General features: G+C 40.5%; 1 protein-coding gene and 1 long non-coding RNA gene across 4 annotated transcripts in view; one reads left to right on the top strand and one right to left on the bottom strand.

Moving 5' to 3' along the window:
• Positions 1-1,047, bottom strand: part of LOC109371035 (uncharacterized) — a 59,047-nt gene extending 58,000 nt beyond the window's left edge. For both annotated transcript variants that reach the window (XR_014881314.1, XR_004159359.2), the window contains exon 1: positions 74-1,047. This is a non-coding gene — a long non-coding RNA (uncharacterized LOC109371035). The remainder of the gene's footprint in view (positions 1-73) is intronic.
• Positions 1,048-1,068: 21 nt separating this feature from the next.
• The window catches only part of KMT2E (lysine methyltransferase 2E (inactive)), a 53,196-nt gene continuing 36,574 nt past the window's right edge, over positions 1,069-17,690 (top strand). The window contains exons 1-2 of one of the 2 annotated variants that reach the window (XM_010724296.4): positions 1,069-1,425; positions 8,923-8,982. The gene's annotated coding sequence lies outside the window, so the exon portion shown is untranslated. The remainder of the gene's footprint in view (positions 1,426-8,922; positions 8,983-17,690) is intronic. The other variant, XM_010724363.4, reaches the window with a different exon arrangement.

Below are 17,690 nucleotides of genomic sequence, written 5' to 3' on the forward strand. Positions count from 1 at the left end.
AAGCACCCTGAGGAGAGAAAGAAAGAGAGAAACAAGAGACACACGCACAGGAGAGTTAGACAGGAAAAAATACCCATAGACTCCGCCATGTCACAAGACGTTTAATCGCCCCCCTCCTCCCTCAGGCTCACTGCCCCGCCACAGCCGCCTCCGCTGCGTCCGAGCGGATCCCTTCACCTCGGCTCCCTCCTGCCGCAGAGCACCCGTTAGAGCCCCGAGCTCTGCCCAAGGGGCGGGGGGACGCTTAGGCTACGGCGCGGCCGCTAGCGGCTTCTCCGGTCACCCGCGTGTGGCGGCTCCATCGAGGCAGGGCAGCCGCTGCCAGCCCCGCTTTTATCCGGTGCCCCGCGTTTGCGCACTGAAGGAGGCTCGCTCAGCCCCTGGTGGGCGTCGAATGAAACCCCAGCCGCCGCCTCCCCTCCCTCACTGCGCCGGAGGGGCTGAGGCCGGGCAGAGCGGGGAGGGGACGTGGCGGGGGGAGCGGCGGAGCTGAGCGGCCCGCCCGATCCGCACAAAGCAGAATGTTCCTCCTGCCCCGTTTCCCGGAGGAAAACGGGGATCGGTACTGAGGGGAAGAAGCGCCGTTCCCGAACGCTTTGAGGAAAAGAGCATTGTCGCCTCAGTCCCCGGCAGTCGTTCGGAGCCCCGCACCGCCGTGACGCGGGCCCACTCAAACCTTCCGCGCCCCCCCGCTCTTCCGTGCGGGTCTTCGTGCGCTCCGTGAAGAAAATTTACCCCTCTCTTTGAGATTAGCCGACGTAGCTGAGCGCGATGCCGGCCGCCAGCAGGACGCCGGGGTGGGTGCCCCAGAGAACGAGCCTCTGAGTCAATCCTCCCGCCGGCGTTCGGGGCCGCGCGCCGGACCCCTCTCGCCGTTCCTCCCTCGCCCCGCGCGCCCCGTCAGCCCCCAGCCGCTCCCGGGTCCCTGCTGTTCTCTGTTAAGGCGCAAAGAGCGTTTTGTAAAATGGACACTGAACGCTCGGCGGGCGCAGCCCGCGCTCCAGCCCACAAGCAAAATGGCGGCTGTTTGGCTTCGCCTTGGTAACCCTGCCCCTGCCAGGCGGGGCGGGTGAGCCCCGTGCAGGGGGAGGGAGGGGAGAGCGGACGCCATTTTCCCAGAGAGAGGCAGTGACATAGAAGGGAGCGTAGGAGGCTGAAAGGAGGGAGACACGGGAGCAGGGGCGGCAGCGGGGTTTGTACACAGGTCCCGAGGCAGAGGCGCTTCTCAGCCGGACCCCGCCGGGCGCTGCGCACTCAGCTGGTGCTGGGGGAGGAGGGATCTCCCCGTTCTTTTCTTTCTTTTAGCAGAGTGCTGAGGGTCGGTCCTGCCCAGGGCAGGGCTCTCCGCAGTAGGGCGGCTGCAGCGGGCTGGGATAGGAGGGGGCCCGGCTGAGGGGTGCTGCTGTGGGCCTGTCACCATTCCAGGTGAGTCCGTGCTCGTTGCCACCGCGTTCTGCCGGGTGTTGGGGGAGGGGGCTGGGAGCAGGGGCTGAATACCGTAGGACGCTCTCTGCCCCACTGACTGGGGCTGCCTGCCCCTGGAATGGGTTTGGATTCTGCTGGAGTTGCCTTGCGTTCGTTTTTCCTTTTGTGGGCTTTGGCAAAAAAATGGCAGACTGTCGCTATAGCTTGTGAATATGGCGGGTTACTGTAGCTGGAGGAGCTGAGGGAAATTTTTTGGCAGTTCTGCCAGATTTATACATTATGCCTGGAGAAAGAGCTGGGAGAGGCTAGTAGGTGAAAACAGACCTTCCTCAGGCGGGTGGGTTTTAGGAAGGGGTTTGTGCGTTACTGGGACTGCGTATTGAGTTGTATGAAGCTCACGGAGATCTCTCCTCTTCCTCCATCCTGTATGTTTGTGCTTTGTGACACTAAAATGGTCGTTGTAGGCCTAATCTCCTTGCCTTCCACACCCCCGCCTCCCCTCTGCCCCCCGCTCCTATCTCTGCTCCTGGGTAACCTGGTGTAGGGAAGCTGTCCTCAGGAGTTTCTGTGCCAATTTAATAGAGGATCGTTCTCCCCACCCCCTTTCTCGGGGTTGTGAGTAGTGATATTGGCGCATCCCTTTCTTGCTTCAGTGCCTGTAGCCAGCGTTTGCCTTGCTAGGCTGGCGGATTTTAGTCATGAGGAAATAAATACTGGTGGAGCAGCCCCTGTCGCTGCAGACATAGGGGAGGGGAAACAAACGGTTCACTGTACGGTTCTAAATAGGGTAGAGAAACATAATATAGTCTGATTACAAGGGTCCTGTATTCCCCCTATACTCGGCCATTAGGGACGCGCGGTGGCCAGGAGTTAGGAGGTCCCTAACATGGTGCACACCGTGTCGCTGAGGGCAGGGGCTCAGTGCTGCAGCTAGGCTCAGGAATGTGTTAGTCTGTTTATTTACAGTATATTGAAGGAATAATAATGAAACATTGCAGTTGTTGAGGGCTTTGCTTGGAGAAAAGAGAGATTTATCCACGGCCGTAGTTATCATGCTTAATTAATTGATTACAATGACCATACTTTTAAAGTTACTTTTCAAAAAATGTGGAGTAAATTTTTTAATTTCCCTCTTTTGTCCTTTAGAGATTCTAAAAATGGCGGCCTCAGGCTGATGTTGTGGTAATCTAATCAGCTTGGGTCCTCCACACCCCATGCAGTGCGTTTGTCTGCAGCGTATTACAGCCTTATTCTGTTAAAATGAAAAGACCGTTCTCTTCAAATAACACACAAAACATCTCTTGACTTTACTGCAATTTAAAAATGCTGTGTTCCAGCTGATTAATTTTATTGGTTATGTGTGTGAAAGGCAAGTGAACGAGACCACTCTTGTCGGGAAGGCGGGGGGTGGAAAGAGGCAGGAGTGCTTCTCTGAGGGGTGTGTATGGGTTGCTGTAAGGTGGTATGTCTGCCGGTGTAGTAATTTGGAAAAGCTCCTGCCTTTGCAATAGGCACTGTGTATCTGCCCATCCTATTACCAACCTAAGAGCAGTAATATTTTTCAACCGAAGGAAATTCAGTTCACTAATTCAGTCAGTCAAATTCTGGGTGGAATCACATTTATGAACGTCATGTTCACCTTCCAGGAAATACCTTTGCTGGACGTTGGAGTGGTAATCCCCTGCTTTCATGGTTTGGGAATGCTGAAAGAACTTAATGCTTGGGGAAATAATGCATGCAGGATTATAACCTGTTACTCTATTAAAGACGTAGAATTTCTCCTGGTACTATGCAATCTTAGTATTTTTCTTTAATTTGTGTATTCCTACATAAAACGTATGTATGATAATGCGCATACATTTGTATTGTACTGAGTGAAAGTGCAATTCCTAACCTCCAATTTTTTTCCAAAATGAAATATGAACCTTTTAGTATCACCACTATAAATATGTTTGGATGGGGGGGAAGGGAAGTCACAAGGATTTAGTGGTTGGTGTAGTGTGCTTTGATAGAAACTATAAAGACTACAAACTGTATGTTCAACCAGCAACAACAAAAAAGAAATTCACGTTTGCCATTTTTGTCTGCTTGTCTTTAATATTGTCCTCGGTTTGAAGAAATGTGAGTTTGTATTCCAGTATAGCTTTAGAAGCTTCTAGATTGAAACAATCAAAAGTGAAGTACTGAAATGTCAAAGTTGTCTTCGGTCTCTGCAGGATTTTAATTTAGATACTACTCGTATATATCACAGCACAGATGTGTGGTTTAAGGTACACCTGAAGTTGAACAGTAAGATGGGAAGACTTTCGGTGTTGTTAACACTTGCCTTTCGTGTGCTTTGAGGCCAAAAGCTGTGTGATTTCAACCACCAAGCGTGGCGTTAATGGGCCAACAATGCACACTCCCAATGATACCTTCCTCATATTATACAAATTCTATTTATTTATTTATATTAAATCACATCTTACTCTCTGATTATTAAAAAGGACACGGATACGGTTCTGAAGAGTTGTAGGTATGAGCCTCTTGAAAAAACATTTGCCTTTTTTATTTCCTCTTTCGAGGTGTTTTCTTGATTACTTTTTTTAACATCACAACTTGGAGGGCTACACTGCTCTATTTCATGGCCTCAGTCATGTTCTCGGGCAGATGTCCAATTCCAGATTAACATTAAAAGAAACAATTCTGTACAGTTTACAGAAAGTAGCGTTGGGGGAAAAAATAAAATTCAGAAATTGGAATAATTAAATACAATTGCCATGGATTTCAGTTTTTATGCATTAAGGCCTTTTTGGGAATTTTGAGGTCTTCCAGCTTTCCTGTATATGTTATAGTGAGTCACTTTGTCTTTGTGACTCAGTTTCTCCATTTGTAAAACAGATCTGCAATCTGAAAACAGACCTGTTTAAGGAGACATTAGAAAGGAAATTCCAACTTTATTTTGGAACTTCATTGATGTTGATTTGTTCAAGTATATGTTAGTCAAAAATATTTTCCCAGCGTCACCTAACAAAAGTTCTGTACAAAAGGTTCGCAACCTGAATTTTTTAAGAGATTTCTAATTTGCAGACATTCTGTTACAATTGTAATTTTAATGTTTGAAAATAATACAGAGGTCACACAAGTGGTTTTACAACTGTCTTTGGGTTTTTCCTATCTGCAGGAAAAATCTGCTCAACTGTCATAGTTGTTGTATGCATTTTGGGTAGGCTATTTGCCATCTCAGAACCTTCAAAGAGGAAAAAATACTGCCTTTTGAAGCTGCACTTAGGGGAAGTTTCTTTTAGTACAAAAATTCAGATTACTGTTTGGAGTTCCATTACCTCAAATCTCTGGTTAGGTTTCAGTGCACACAACTGGGTTAATAATTCTGCTGAAGTACAGTGATGGGCGTCATGCCGGTTGGAGGCTGTGCAGTTGGAAGGCTGATCCTGGTTTGGTTTAAGAACCAAATCTTAATTTTAGTAAGACTGCTTGTGGGATTTAGTTGAAGAACAGTGAACATAATGATGGAATCGTACTGTTGCTCTAAACAGATGCATATAAAATTCTGCCATTTTCATATAAAAATCTAACAAAATTGAGTAGAGTGATGTGGATATAAAATAAAAGCCGATTCAGAGTCCTGGAGTGATCCTAAGCAAGTCCAGCTATGCTGCTGGTCTTGTGACTTCCATACAAGCAGTCATTTGTGAATTCCTCTCAAAAGCAAATTTTGTTGGACAGTGTTTCTGGAGCAGGTACTGTGTTCAAATGTTTCCACTCTGCAAACAGGATTTTTAATTTATTGCTAAGAATGAAATACAGCTTTACTTTTTTTTTTATTTAAACTGAGATGCCTTACTTGCTTCAGCACATGTAGAATGTGGATTAAGGAAGGAAAGAACACTTTTTGTTCCCTATTCTTTTAAGTTCTGGATTATTGCAGTGTCAATTATAAATTAGAGCTTTTTAAGGGTACACGGTGAATGTTTCACACAGTCATCTGCTTACTAAAAAGAACTTTACCCTTAAAAGTTGGCCTAATCTCTTTCAGGATCCAAAATTCTGCTCGTGACCTACAAAAAAAAAAACCTGCTATAATCAAGTTCAAAGACAAAACGGTTGTTACCTTTAAGGCATAACAAAGAGCTTATTTAAAAGAAGCCTTGTCCAGGTTTCATATATTTGCTAGCAGATACTGAGATTATTTTTCTTTCCTTTTGCAAATCTTAATGTGTTAATGAAACTGGCAGGATTTTAAACTCTGCAGGTTGTTAGAAGATTTTAATAATTGAGGCTGCCTGTAAGCCTTTGAAGAGAGTTTTGTTGTACAAGGTGTATTTTTTAACATCTGACTTAAATGTTTTATCTGTTAATTTTTTTCACAAATTAAAATATTTGTAGGACCTGTGTTGAATTGATGTCCACTGAAGTTGTTTGCTTCAAAAGCACAAATGAAAAATAATGGCAGTGGCATGCAGATTGCATTCTGTGCAAGTGAAATGTTCTAGTTTTGCATATTTTATTGAAGGAATGCTATCTCTCCTTTCATGTGATAGCTTATACACAGCTTAGATTAACATGCAGTGTTGTAAAACTTACATGAGCCTTGCAGGGGACCAGCAGTTTGTCAGATCAGGCCTAGGATGGAATGCCAAAGTAAGAGAGATTCTAGTTTTAGGTTAACAGCTTTTGAAAGATGTACAGATTGAAATGTAACATTTCAGGTGCAGATAAGATTTTTAAGAAGTTTGTTCTCATCTGTAGTCGCATTCTGTGTGTTGTGTTATGGCACCATAACGTAGGTAATCATTCACTTTGGTATCTTTATCTTAGAAAGAAATACTGTCAGGCTCAAAGAAGGTATTACACGAGTAGATTTTAATGACGTTATCGTAATTTAGATTGCAGCTTTAAAAGAAGGACTTATAGTCTCTTGTGCACTGTTGATTTTTCATGAATAGATGATATGGAAAATGGTAAGTGACCATCCTCTGTTTCCAGAATGAGAATTGAAGGCATGTATGGGATGTAGGCTTGGATTCTTTAACTGGAGGAGTTCTGAATATTTAAATTGATTCAGTGTTCATTATTTCTTAACTGTTCTAATTGGACTGTGTCCATAGATAGTTTGGTATTTTTCCCCTTTCGCAAAGGATGATGCTCTTATTTTGCCTTGAGTAGACAAAGGAGCAAACTCCTAATTAGTATGGTTATAATGGGACTGTGTTTCAGTATCACAAGACAGCTGATATTCCAAGTCTAGACAGTTAATCCTGTCTTAACTGTTGGTTTGAAGAAACTTTTTTGAATGAAGTGTGTTTGGGATATTACTATTTAAACTGAAACTGAAGGTGAAGGCTTGAGAATTATAAATGTTTATTTAAAGTTTTCTTAGGGAAGGTATGGTGAGATTACACCTCATTCTCTTTCTGAAGGTGTTGTAGAACTGTGAAGGAATTTACTACTAACTTTAGACAGAATTGATTTAAAAATTAGAATGGCTCTCTTCCTGTCCATGAGGATAAATTGCTCCTTCACATGTCTCATCAAAGCAGTGAGTTGGTTGGTTGGGTTTGTTTGTTTGTTTTTTAATAGAGTAGGAAGGCTTGATGGGAATCTTAATATTGATTATCAAAAATGGTGTTACTCTCATTGATTAAAGATGAAGAAAAAAACGTACATAGCATTTAGACATCTGTTCTCTGCTCTCTTCTTATTTCCAGTCACTTACATTCTCTTCCCTGGAAACAATAAAAGAAGCTCTGCATCTTTTTTTCCTCTATGTGGCAGTAGTATTCAGAGATGAAAGCTGTATTTTGTGCTTCCATTGCTGAGCAGAATCTCTTTGCTGTGTTTATTCCAAGATTGTGCATTTCTTATCTTTGTTGCTGCAATTAAAATACACACTGAGCTCTTACTTGAAAACACAAATCTATGAGGGCACGAATGTGGAATCTCTAAATTTCTTATATCAGTCAGTATACTTTTGCAAAGTGATTGCAATTGAAAATAAAGTAGTTTTTGTTCATTTTTGATGTCAAATTTCAGTGTTTTTTGTGGCTGTCCTTGAACATGGTGTAGTCATCTTTTTTCCCCCTGTCTGTTCCCTTGCTTTCTTCCTCCCAAAACCTTAGTAAAGAACATCAAAATATTGCCAGGTTGTTGCCAAGAAATACAGTCCAGGTTGACTTGTGGTTAAAATTGTGTAAAAGGATTTTCTGTCTGCTGGAAAGAATTAAGGTTTGTTTGGAAGATTGCTGCTTTGCCTGGCCCGTGCTTAGGTTTCTGAGCGCGAGTGCAGCAGGCAGTTGAATGTCTACAAACTATTTGCAGAATTAAAAGTGGAAGCCCTGTTGTGCTGTTCATGTGAGTCAAATGTTACTGATAAGACAGGAGAACTGTTTTTTGTTGTTCCTTTTGTAATCTTCCTCAGTGAAAACAAAACAGTAATTAGTTTGGTTGAAATGTCAAACTTTGAAACAAACTGCTAACAATTTACTTGCTGTGCAGTAGATATCTAATTACAGTAGGCCTCCAAATCTTACTATGCAGCACAGAAATAGGAGTTATTTTACTTGATGTTGTGAAGTTAGCAAAACGCTGAGATTAAGCTGTTGTTGTGTGTATTTGTAGCCTTGCCTTCCCTCTGCCTCCAGAAGCCTGACTTCCTTCTTGTGAGAAATAGTGGCCCTTTGAGTTCAGTCCTCCGGTGGCTGACCTGCAGTTATCTGTGTGGTTGCATTTAGTTAGCTCTCACGCTTACACTGCCTACAGACTTTGTGTATGGAAAACTGGCCATACGTACTTGCAGAAACATTTTATGCTTGGAAATGATGAAGAATAACTTTTGGAAACAGATTTGAATTTTTTTTTTTTTTTTAAGGAATCCTCATGTAACTTAAAAAAAAAAAATGCATGCTTATTTAATCAACAGTTATTTTCCATTTAACATTAGATGGAGAAAAGTGTTGCAAGGAGGCAGCTGACGCAGTAATGACTTAAAACCGAGATATTCTAACAGGGAAATTTATATGTTAGTTTTCTTAATATTTGAGTTTTATATTTTGTGGTGATACAGTGCAACACATGAATGTTACATAGCTGAAATTAGTGTATGGTTCTCAAAGCAGTAAGCAATATTGTTATCAAAAAGTAGTCTTTTCTCTTAAGGTCCTCCATACACCGCACTTCTTGTATATTTTAACGTCTTGATTCTCCCTTTCCAATAATTGTTAATGCTCAAGTGGGTGGGCCTTTTTGTGCCTGGTTTGCTTTAAGAAATACAGCAAGTTTTTAGTGAGCATAAGTAGGTAGACTGGAGGATTTGCAGCTAATTTTTAATTTGGGGCATTGGTTTTCTGTAAATGTAAGAACAAATCTACAAGCATGCTATTTTCTATATGCCTCTGCTTGCAATTGCTTTGGTAGATCTCAGTAAATTAGTTCTTATTCTTTCTGTAACTGCATTTGCCTTTGTTTCCCCTCTACCACTCATTCTTTTTCTCTTCCTAGTCCCATATTTTGTTTAACTTCCACTGAGAGACGAAAAGAAGGAGTGAAGAGAGAGAAGAGGTAAGGGGAAGTCTTACATGTGTTTTAATGGTCTGGCATAAGTACCATCACTTCTGTAAGAATATATGAGAGCAGTGCTCTTGGATGGGATGGTAAAGGTGGGGGGAGAGCCTGGAACCCTTGGAAACTGGTTTGTCGTACAGCAGAAGCTTTGGCTGACAGACTGCTTTTGGACTTGTGCTGAGTTCAAAAAGTACAGCCTTATATCCACTGACTAGGGTTGAGATAATGCAAGTAATGATGTGCATACTGGAGAATTGATACTTCAGTGATGGAAACTCAAGTTTTTGTTACGTGGATCTTGAATCTAGTGGAGGTGGCAGTTTTCTTTGTTTTATAACTCAAACTCAAGATCGGTTTATGAAGTTGGCTTGTCATTCTAAACAGGAATAAGGTCTTTGATTGTAAAGTTTTGCATTTGTTGTATCAGGATATTCATAAGTATTCTTTGACTGTATTGGGGGCTGGATTAAAAGCAAAGTGGGATGAAGAGCAGCCTTACCTTGTAGTAGTTTGGCTGCAATGGCCTTGATTCTTTAATAAGTTGGTTTAATGATGACTAGCCTTAAAATACAATTTGATGCGATTAGTAACTTCTCACTGTTGAAACTCAGTGAAAATCCTGAAGGGATTGGGACAGGACAACTGTGAGCATTGTCCTGGGAGAGTCAAGAAGCAGCATATTTAGCCATTCTTTGTTCTTTGTGCTGGCAACTGTCATTTGTATAACTCCAGACCAACCACAGAGATACTTTTTTGGGTGTTTTGTTTTTTTTTGCTACATGACAACGTGTGAGAAGGAGCTGAGGTGGACCTGACTGCTGACAATGCGTATGTCAGTGAGGCTGGCACAGGAGGGAATTGAGGGGCTTGTGGTAAGGCACAGTCTGATGAGGAAGATGAGGAGGAGGATATTGCTATGAGATAGAGACAACATGAGGTCTTGCAAGAATGTTTTGATACAAACTACAAGTGCATGGGAAATCAGATTCTTCTAGAACAAATTGTTTCTTCTGTGTGGTATACAGGAGTTGGTCATTAATGGTACCCTATTGTTTATACTGTATCTGAGTGTGCCTTCTGTGTCTCACGTTTTTTTGTTTTTTACCTTCTCCCTTCTTTTGTCTCATTCTAAATTTGAAAAAGACTGCTAACTTTTCTGTTAGGTTACCATAGGGAGCAGCAGCCAGCAATTGTCTGAATTTGAAGTCATAGTTGCTTCTGAGCATGACTACTGACAGCAGCTTCAGTGATGTAATGCCTGGGAGTTGGATATCCCTCCTAATCTCTTAGCAAAATCTGTACTATGGTGAAGCTTGTTGGGGGGGAAATGGAGAAGGAACTTCCTCGTGGGCAAGATTAGTCATTTATTCATGTATTCTGCTTCTAGGTCTGGTTAAAGATGTGTTATCTCCTTGGAAGTAGTCAGCAATAAATAAATATTCCAATTCCTTTTATATGTTGTATTTAATCTGTGTATATAAATATGCTACATGTGTTTTTCCAGATTACAGTGTGTGTGTAGATGTATATGTGTATATGTATGTACACATGCTATAGTTAACTTTTGTTATGTATTTGAATCATACCTAGCATATTCCAGTAAAATGTCAGAGTGCTCAGAGCAGTGATAAAAAGTTGAAATTTAGTAAAACGTGGAATTGTTTTAATGAATTTTTCTTACAGTTTCGTTTTTTCCATGTAACATCCCATGCCTCCAATTAGAAAATGGATTTTTAAAAAATAGATTGCAGGTAGGGACGCTCAAGTTCTTGAGCTGTTGACTGCAGGGCAGTGCAGGACAGAAGTTTTCCACACTGAATTTGTGGTCTGTGACCCACTTTAATGACAGGTGCATTATTACTTAGAAATTTCTCTTGTATAGATTGTGTTAAAGCATAGGCATATCGTCTACTGACATTTTTTAGGTACGTTCTTGTGGACTTCTTAGTGAGAAGGGTGGTTCCCATGGCTGCAGGTTAAAATTGTTGGCCTGTAAATCTGAAGGCAGGCATGACAAGAATTGCTTTTGCTAATGATTGCAAAACATGTATGAGCATATGATGTAATTGGGCTTGAGGGGGGAGGAAGATGTTCAAATTGCATACTCAGTAAACTCATAATAACTTACAGGAGACTTTTTAGAATGTTTATCCTCTAAATTTGCCTTTTTGCAGTACATTCAGTAGGCTCAATTTTAAGATACTTAACTGAGTTTCGGAGTGTTACATTGAGTACCAACATTTCAAAAATGTTTTTATCTACCTCCCCTTACAAAGAAAATATTTTTGAGGGGAAGGCAAGTACCAGCATACCATAGACATTATTTTTCCTGATGTGGTAAGAAAATCAAACAGTAACATTTCTTGATCATCTCTCTGTTAACCTGAGATGTCTTCTGTAAACAAATTACACTGATGTCAGCACAAGTCACTGGAGGTAGGAAAGTAACGCTAATACTGTCTTGTTGGTCTCTGTGTCTTGCTTACAAGAGCCCCATTGCTGTGAAACCCGTAGTTAGTTTCAGAGCGATCCCGTATGACTGTGTGGAACCAAGATGAACAGATAGGATGTATTTTCTCTTGGGAGCAGAAGCTGGAGTTGCTAGGTTAATTCTGTATGAGTGTAGTTATTTTGCTTTTACATTCAAATTGACTTGAAGTTATAATCAGATCAGCATCGTGTGGTAGTTGAACTGAAAGATCTGGCTTGACTCAAGACTATCATGCAACTAGTCTATGTATTTTGTGTTTGAATTTTATCTGTAAACATAACTCTTCTCTACCCTTCCTGCTGTTCCTTGGCCCGTATGGGGTAGAAAATTTACTGTGCAGATAAGTAACTTTTTATCAGCAATTTTCATTTGTTCCAGTAAGCTTCAGTTTAATTCCCTCAGATTTGTACATGCCACTCAAAGAAGAGCGTTAATATGTGCACTGTGTATAGTCTGATACCTAAACCTTGCTCCAGGAAATTGTTCATAATGTTTTGCCTGTAGTTAAAGGGTGTGGGACGATGAGTTTAGGTTAGAAAGTTATGATTTATTTTTTCCCCCTAGTTATGTGTGTGTTGTATACAGACCTTGTGAAGATGCAGAGCAGACGAAACAGAGATGGTAATTTGTGTTAATCTTTGCAGTGACATTCGATCAAGACTTTGAGGTAAATTTGCATGCATCAATGTAAAATCTAAATTATTTGTCTTAAATTAGTGCTGTTTCCTCTCTCGAAATAGCCAGAGTTCTGATTAGATTTTTCATCCTTAATATTCTGTCCTACATTTACAGACACCCGGTTAATAACATAGACCCTGAAGTATTCTGTGGTGGAATCCCAAAGATACCTAAAATATGTGACTACTTTGTTTTTTTTCCCCTTTGTAGACATTATTTGGCAGATGTTGACTGGTAGGGACAATTGGTAGAAAAATATATCAAGGTTTTTCATGCATCCATTGAAGTCACACAAACTGTCCAACAGAAACAGGAAAAAAGAGACCATGTATTCATGTAATGCTGACTGATGTAGGAAACTTGAATTGGTTTAGCAGTCAACTTCCTGAGGTTAGCACAGTCTTTATGTGTAAAATTCTCTGATCTTAAGCTAAAAAAAAAAAATTATATCTTTAGTTTATAATTTCACTGATATCCCTTTATTAATTAAAAAATAAATGTTGTATTGCAACTCTCTTTCAATTCTACTAGAAAAGTTTATAGTTTTTTTCCTACTTTAGAACTGTTTTTTCTTGTTATCTGTCGTGCTGTGATAGATATGGAAACCTACTTATGGGGAAGGAAACACAAGCAACAGTGACATTGTGTTTAAAACAAGTGAAAACAACTAAAAAACAAACTCTGATATAACAAATAGAATGCTAAAAGCAGGTTTCTTCCCTGTCCCTTCCTTCCCCATTTGGTTATCGTAGTTACCTGTTTGTGGTAAGTACGTGAGATTGGCTTGATACGCTTGGTGCTACCATCACCTCTTACCTTTAACTGGAGGGGCACCCTAAGGATCATCAAGTTCCAGCTCTCCTGCCACAGGCAGGGCCACCAACATCCAGATCTGGTATTAGACCAGGTTGCGCAAGGTTCCATCCAACTTGGCCTTGAACACCACTAGGGATGGAACATCCACAGCCTCTCTGGGCAGCCTATTCCAGCACCTCACCACTCTGTCTGTGAAGACTTTCCCCCTGACATCTCATCTAAACCTTCCATCCTTGAGCTTGAAACCATTCCCCCTTGTCCTATCGATACCTACCCAAATAAAAAGTTTATTCTCCTCCTTTTTATAATCACCTTTTAAATACTGGGAGGCTTCCATGAGTTCTCCTCGTAGCCTTCTCTTCTCCAGGCTGAACAAGCCCAACTCCCTTGGCCTGTCTTCACAGAGGAGGTGGCTCTCCTCTGGATCCTGTCCAACAGCTCCACGTCTTTTCCTGTGCTGGGGGCTCCAGACCTGTTCACTGTACTCCAGATGGGGCTTCTTGAGGGCAGAATAGAGACGGACAGTCACCTTCCTGTCCCTACTGGCCACCCCTCTTGTGATGGAGCCCAGGATGCCGTTGGCCTTCCGAGCTGCAGGAGCACACTGCTGGCTCAAATAGCTGATACCAGTATGAATTGTACATTTCCAAGTACAGCAAGTATTGCCTGGTTTCCTTAGGCTCGAAAAATGTTTATATGATGTTGAAAAAGTTTACATATAAAAATAGATGAACGTATGAAATATATTAAGAACAAAAACTAAAACAACAGCACCTAAAATACAAAGCCTGCATAGAAAATACCATGGAAGAAATTGTATGGAGTTTTTATGTTTAAACAGTGATTGATAGCTGGTTGATAGGCGATTATGAAACCTTGTTGGTGTAATTGGAAAAGTTTGGCTAGATTTCAAGTTCTTAATTTTCAAGTGCACTTTGTCAGGGTGATGTGTCAACTGCTTGTTTCCTGAAGCTACTCAGTGTAGCTTTTGGTGGTTCCCCAAGAAACGAATGAAAGGGGAAGGGGTGAGAAGACATGCTGATAAAGTAGGCCTGTAGTTCCCTTCAGCCAGCACCTGATCAGAACTGCACTTTGTCTTGGGTATTTGAATCTTGTAGAATTAGGTCCAGAAATATTGGTGTAACTTCAGGAGATGACTTGTGACTGAAGAGTCAGACCCTCTGTACTTGCGGTTGTGTTTTTTCTCTCCTCCTCCATGTACCAATGAAAACTATTTTCATCTTCTGTCATATAATTGATCTTAGAAGGACAAAGCAGAAAGGAAACATGTGGTCTTCATTAAACCACAGAATAATATTGTGTAAGTGCAATACCTCAGGGATAATGTGCAACTTATTTTCTGTTGTTTAATGCATAAATGATGTTCTTTGTATAAAGCCACACAGATGAAATAATCTGGAATGTATTGTGTTCTTACGCTCCCTCTGCTAGAGCACCATTCATTTAAAAATACTGGTTCTGGCATCATAAGCAAAATAAGTCTTGAGAAGCAGTGGTGAATTTTCAAGTATCTTTTATTTGATAAGGCAGTTAAGTCAGCAAAAGTCATTTATGCTCTCTAGGGAGAAGAATTGCCATAGAAATTGTAAAGCACTGCGATTAAGTGAAAATGGCCAAGTGTAGTTAAGTTTTCTTTTGCGAGAGGTTGACCATACACAAGTTATATGTTTTAACCAGATTAAATAAAAACATTCTTCTTTTTTATGATAGTCATATTACTGGGGTAAGGCAAGCTGATTAGCTACAACTAAATAAATGCAGAATTTTCTCAAATAAGATGTTTTTCATGCAGTGAGGTTGTACTGATGTGATAGCATTGAGGAAAATGGTAACCTGGAGAAATTACCGAAATTCTTTCAATGCTGCCAATAACTTCAGTAAAAAGCACCTATGTACGTTTCTTTAGATAGCCATGGGTGCCAGATTTCCAGGATTCTGGCAGAGTAGGGACTTGAAATAAATGCTGAAATTGAAAAGTGCTGTGTTACGATACCAGATAGTATTTTATGAATTATTTAAAGTATTGAGCTTAACAGGATAAGTAATCCTTTTTAGGATAGGTAAGGAAAAAAGATCGTCCTGATGATTAGATTGTCTGTTCTGAATTGTCCAAATTTTGTAGTCCAGATGAATTGTCCAAATTTTGTAGTCCAGATAAATTCCATGAAAAATACTGGGAATATTTTAATGTCATGATACTACTTCGCATTGTGACATGACAGGAAATAATTTTCAGATTTCAGGCATCAACGTTGTTTATTGTTGGATAGTTTTTATGATTGTATTTCCAGTGAGCTGGGTTTTTTTGTGGGTTGGTTGTTTTTTTTTGTGGTTTTTGTTTTTTAATTTTTTTTTTAATTAAAAAAAAAATAAATGACCACCATCACCAAAAGCTATTTTGAGTTTGAGAAACCTCATGGTAGATGAGACCTTGATCCCAGACTATAGTGCCCTTTGTGTCTTTTAGACATAGAATCACAGACTGGTTTGTGTTGGAAGGGACCTTTATGATCACGTAGTTCCAACCCCCTGCTATAGGCAGGGACACCTCCCTCTAGACCAGGTTGCTCACAGCCCCATCCAGCCTGGCCTTCAGTGCTTCCAGGGAGGGGACATCCACAGCCTTTCTGGGCAACCTGTTCCAGTGTGTCACCACCCTCACAGTGAATAATTTGTTCCTAATATCTAGTCTAAATCTGTCCTCTTCCAGTTTAAAGCCATTTCCCCTTGTCCTGTCACTACCTACCTTTATAAAATGTACATACTTTGTAGCATACTGAAGTTGTTTTTTAGAGTGTTCTAATTACCGGCATAAAGTAAAAATCCCTATTATGCTAATGATTTGTTGGTGTCGGTGCAACTGAAGATAACAGTGGATCAGCGTGTCTTAACGTGTGGTAGCTGATTTACCTGGATTAAACAAGTTGATAATTTCCTTTTGGGAAGTAATTAATTCAGACTTGTTTTTTCTGAAAAAGGGAACTAAATGGAAACTGAAGTTTTGTGTAAGTTGTAAATAAAGCTTATGTAGGGCAGGGTTTCTACCCTATGAGTAAACTGTGGCAACACTATGAACACTCACTGAAATAGTGAGAGGGATTTGGGGTTTCTTTTATGCCTGCTATTTCTCTATACCTGCTTTTGGTTTATCAGTTTTTTCTCACTGATAGTTCTTGAAAATAGTCTATTTTGATGCTGAATTTTATACATAGCTAGTGATACAGTGTGACGTTTGTGATCCTTGGTAAGAAAATGTTGGGGTTTACTATGAGAAAGCAGGAGGCTTTGCTCAAACAACAGCTGGTTGGCCTGATTGTTTTCTACTCCATTGCACTTGGTGACTCAATTAGTGGGACTGAGATGTGACTGCTGCTTTCCTGAGGAGCAGTGAGTTGGAGGTTTAGACTAAAAAGCACGTTGAGATGCCAGGCTTCAGTAATGAGATCAGATGTATTGGGTGAAGGCTTGCTATCAGTCTGTCCCTTAGAGATGTTCGTTATTTTGGATGCTCTTTCATCATCCTGGAGGTGCAGACTTGATCAACAAAAGAAGGAAATTCAAGTTTGTCCGCATTGCTTTTCTGAAAAGTCCTTTTTACAAGTGCACCATTTTCCACGAGGCTTGCTGGTTTTTCCTTGGCGATGTAGTGTGTTGGCAAGGAGAGTGTGTTAAAGTATGTTGGATCTTCTTGGGCTTTTGTAGTGCTACATCTTAGCTGAAGTGTATGTCAGATGGAAGAATTATATGTCTTGTTACTTACTGCATATGCTTCATTGCTGAGTGATTTAGATTCTTGCAGTTCTGCCATGGGAAGGACTTTGCAATTCTTCATTAAGCAAGTAGTGAAGATGAGGGCATTTTGCTTCAATTACATGGTTACATGTCTGCATCAGAATGTGAAATCACATTGGTTTACTAACGTGTGAATAGAGGTGCTCGTTCACAGCTCTTCTGTGTTCAGTCTGGTTTTCCCCTTACTCAGTAAGAGCAGTAAGTGACCAGTAATAACTGCCATAGCAACTGGGTTGGTTTTGTTTACTTGAATGAATCGTCGTATGTTGTATCCTTCCTCTACAAAACTACTACTAATTTTTTTGTTTGCCACTTAAGAAAATAACTTCTGAAAAAGTCCCCTTGATGTATATGTCCTCCGACAATAATCCATAAAAATGAGATTGAAAATGTCATTTCATGTAATTATTTGTTAGTCATCATAATTGTTTTGGTTCTAAGAGATACGGAATGGGAGTTCTGGCTTTCTTTCATGTTATTTAGTTTGTATTGTTAGTGTTGGAGGTTTAGCTTTAAAAAAAAAAAAAGCCCCTAGCAAAAGTCAGGAATGCTTTCTGAAAAACACATAAAAAAAATTTGTTACAAGATTGCTACTGAAAGTTAAAGCAACTAAGCTCTGACAAAATGGACCAGTAAGAAAGTGTACCTGATGTTCACTGTGTTTGCTTTAAAGTGAGTCTTTCTGATGTCATGAGTATGATGAATGAATTTTTGTGATCACCGATTTAAATGATAATATTTTCATCAGTTTGTAGTATTTCTGAGTCATAAGATGATCGTGCTTGTTAGTGTATTTGATATCAAAAGAAAACTGAATTCTCTATCTTCTTTTTGCTCGCATAAAACAGCACTAAATTACTGTGTCAGATATATATGTGATATAGAATCGCCTGTTTTAAAATCATCT

Source organism: Meleagris gallopavo, chromosome 1 (genome assembly GCF_905368555.1).
Source record: "Meleagris gallopavo chromosome 1, MGAL_WU_HG_1.1, whole genome shotgun sequence".
Lineage (NCBI taxonomy): Eukaryota > Metazoa > Chordata > Aves > Galliformes > Phasianidae > Meleagris > Meleagris gallopavo.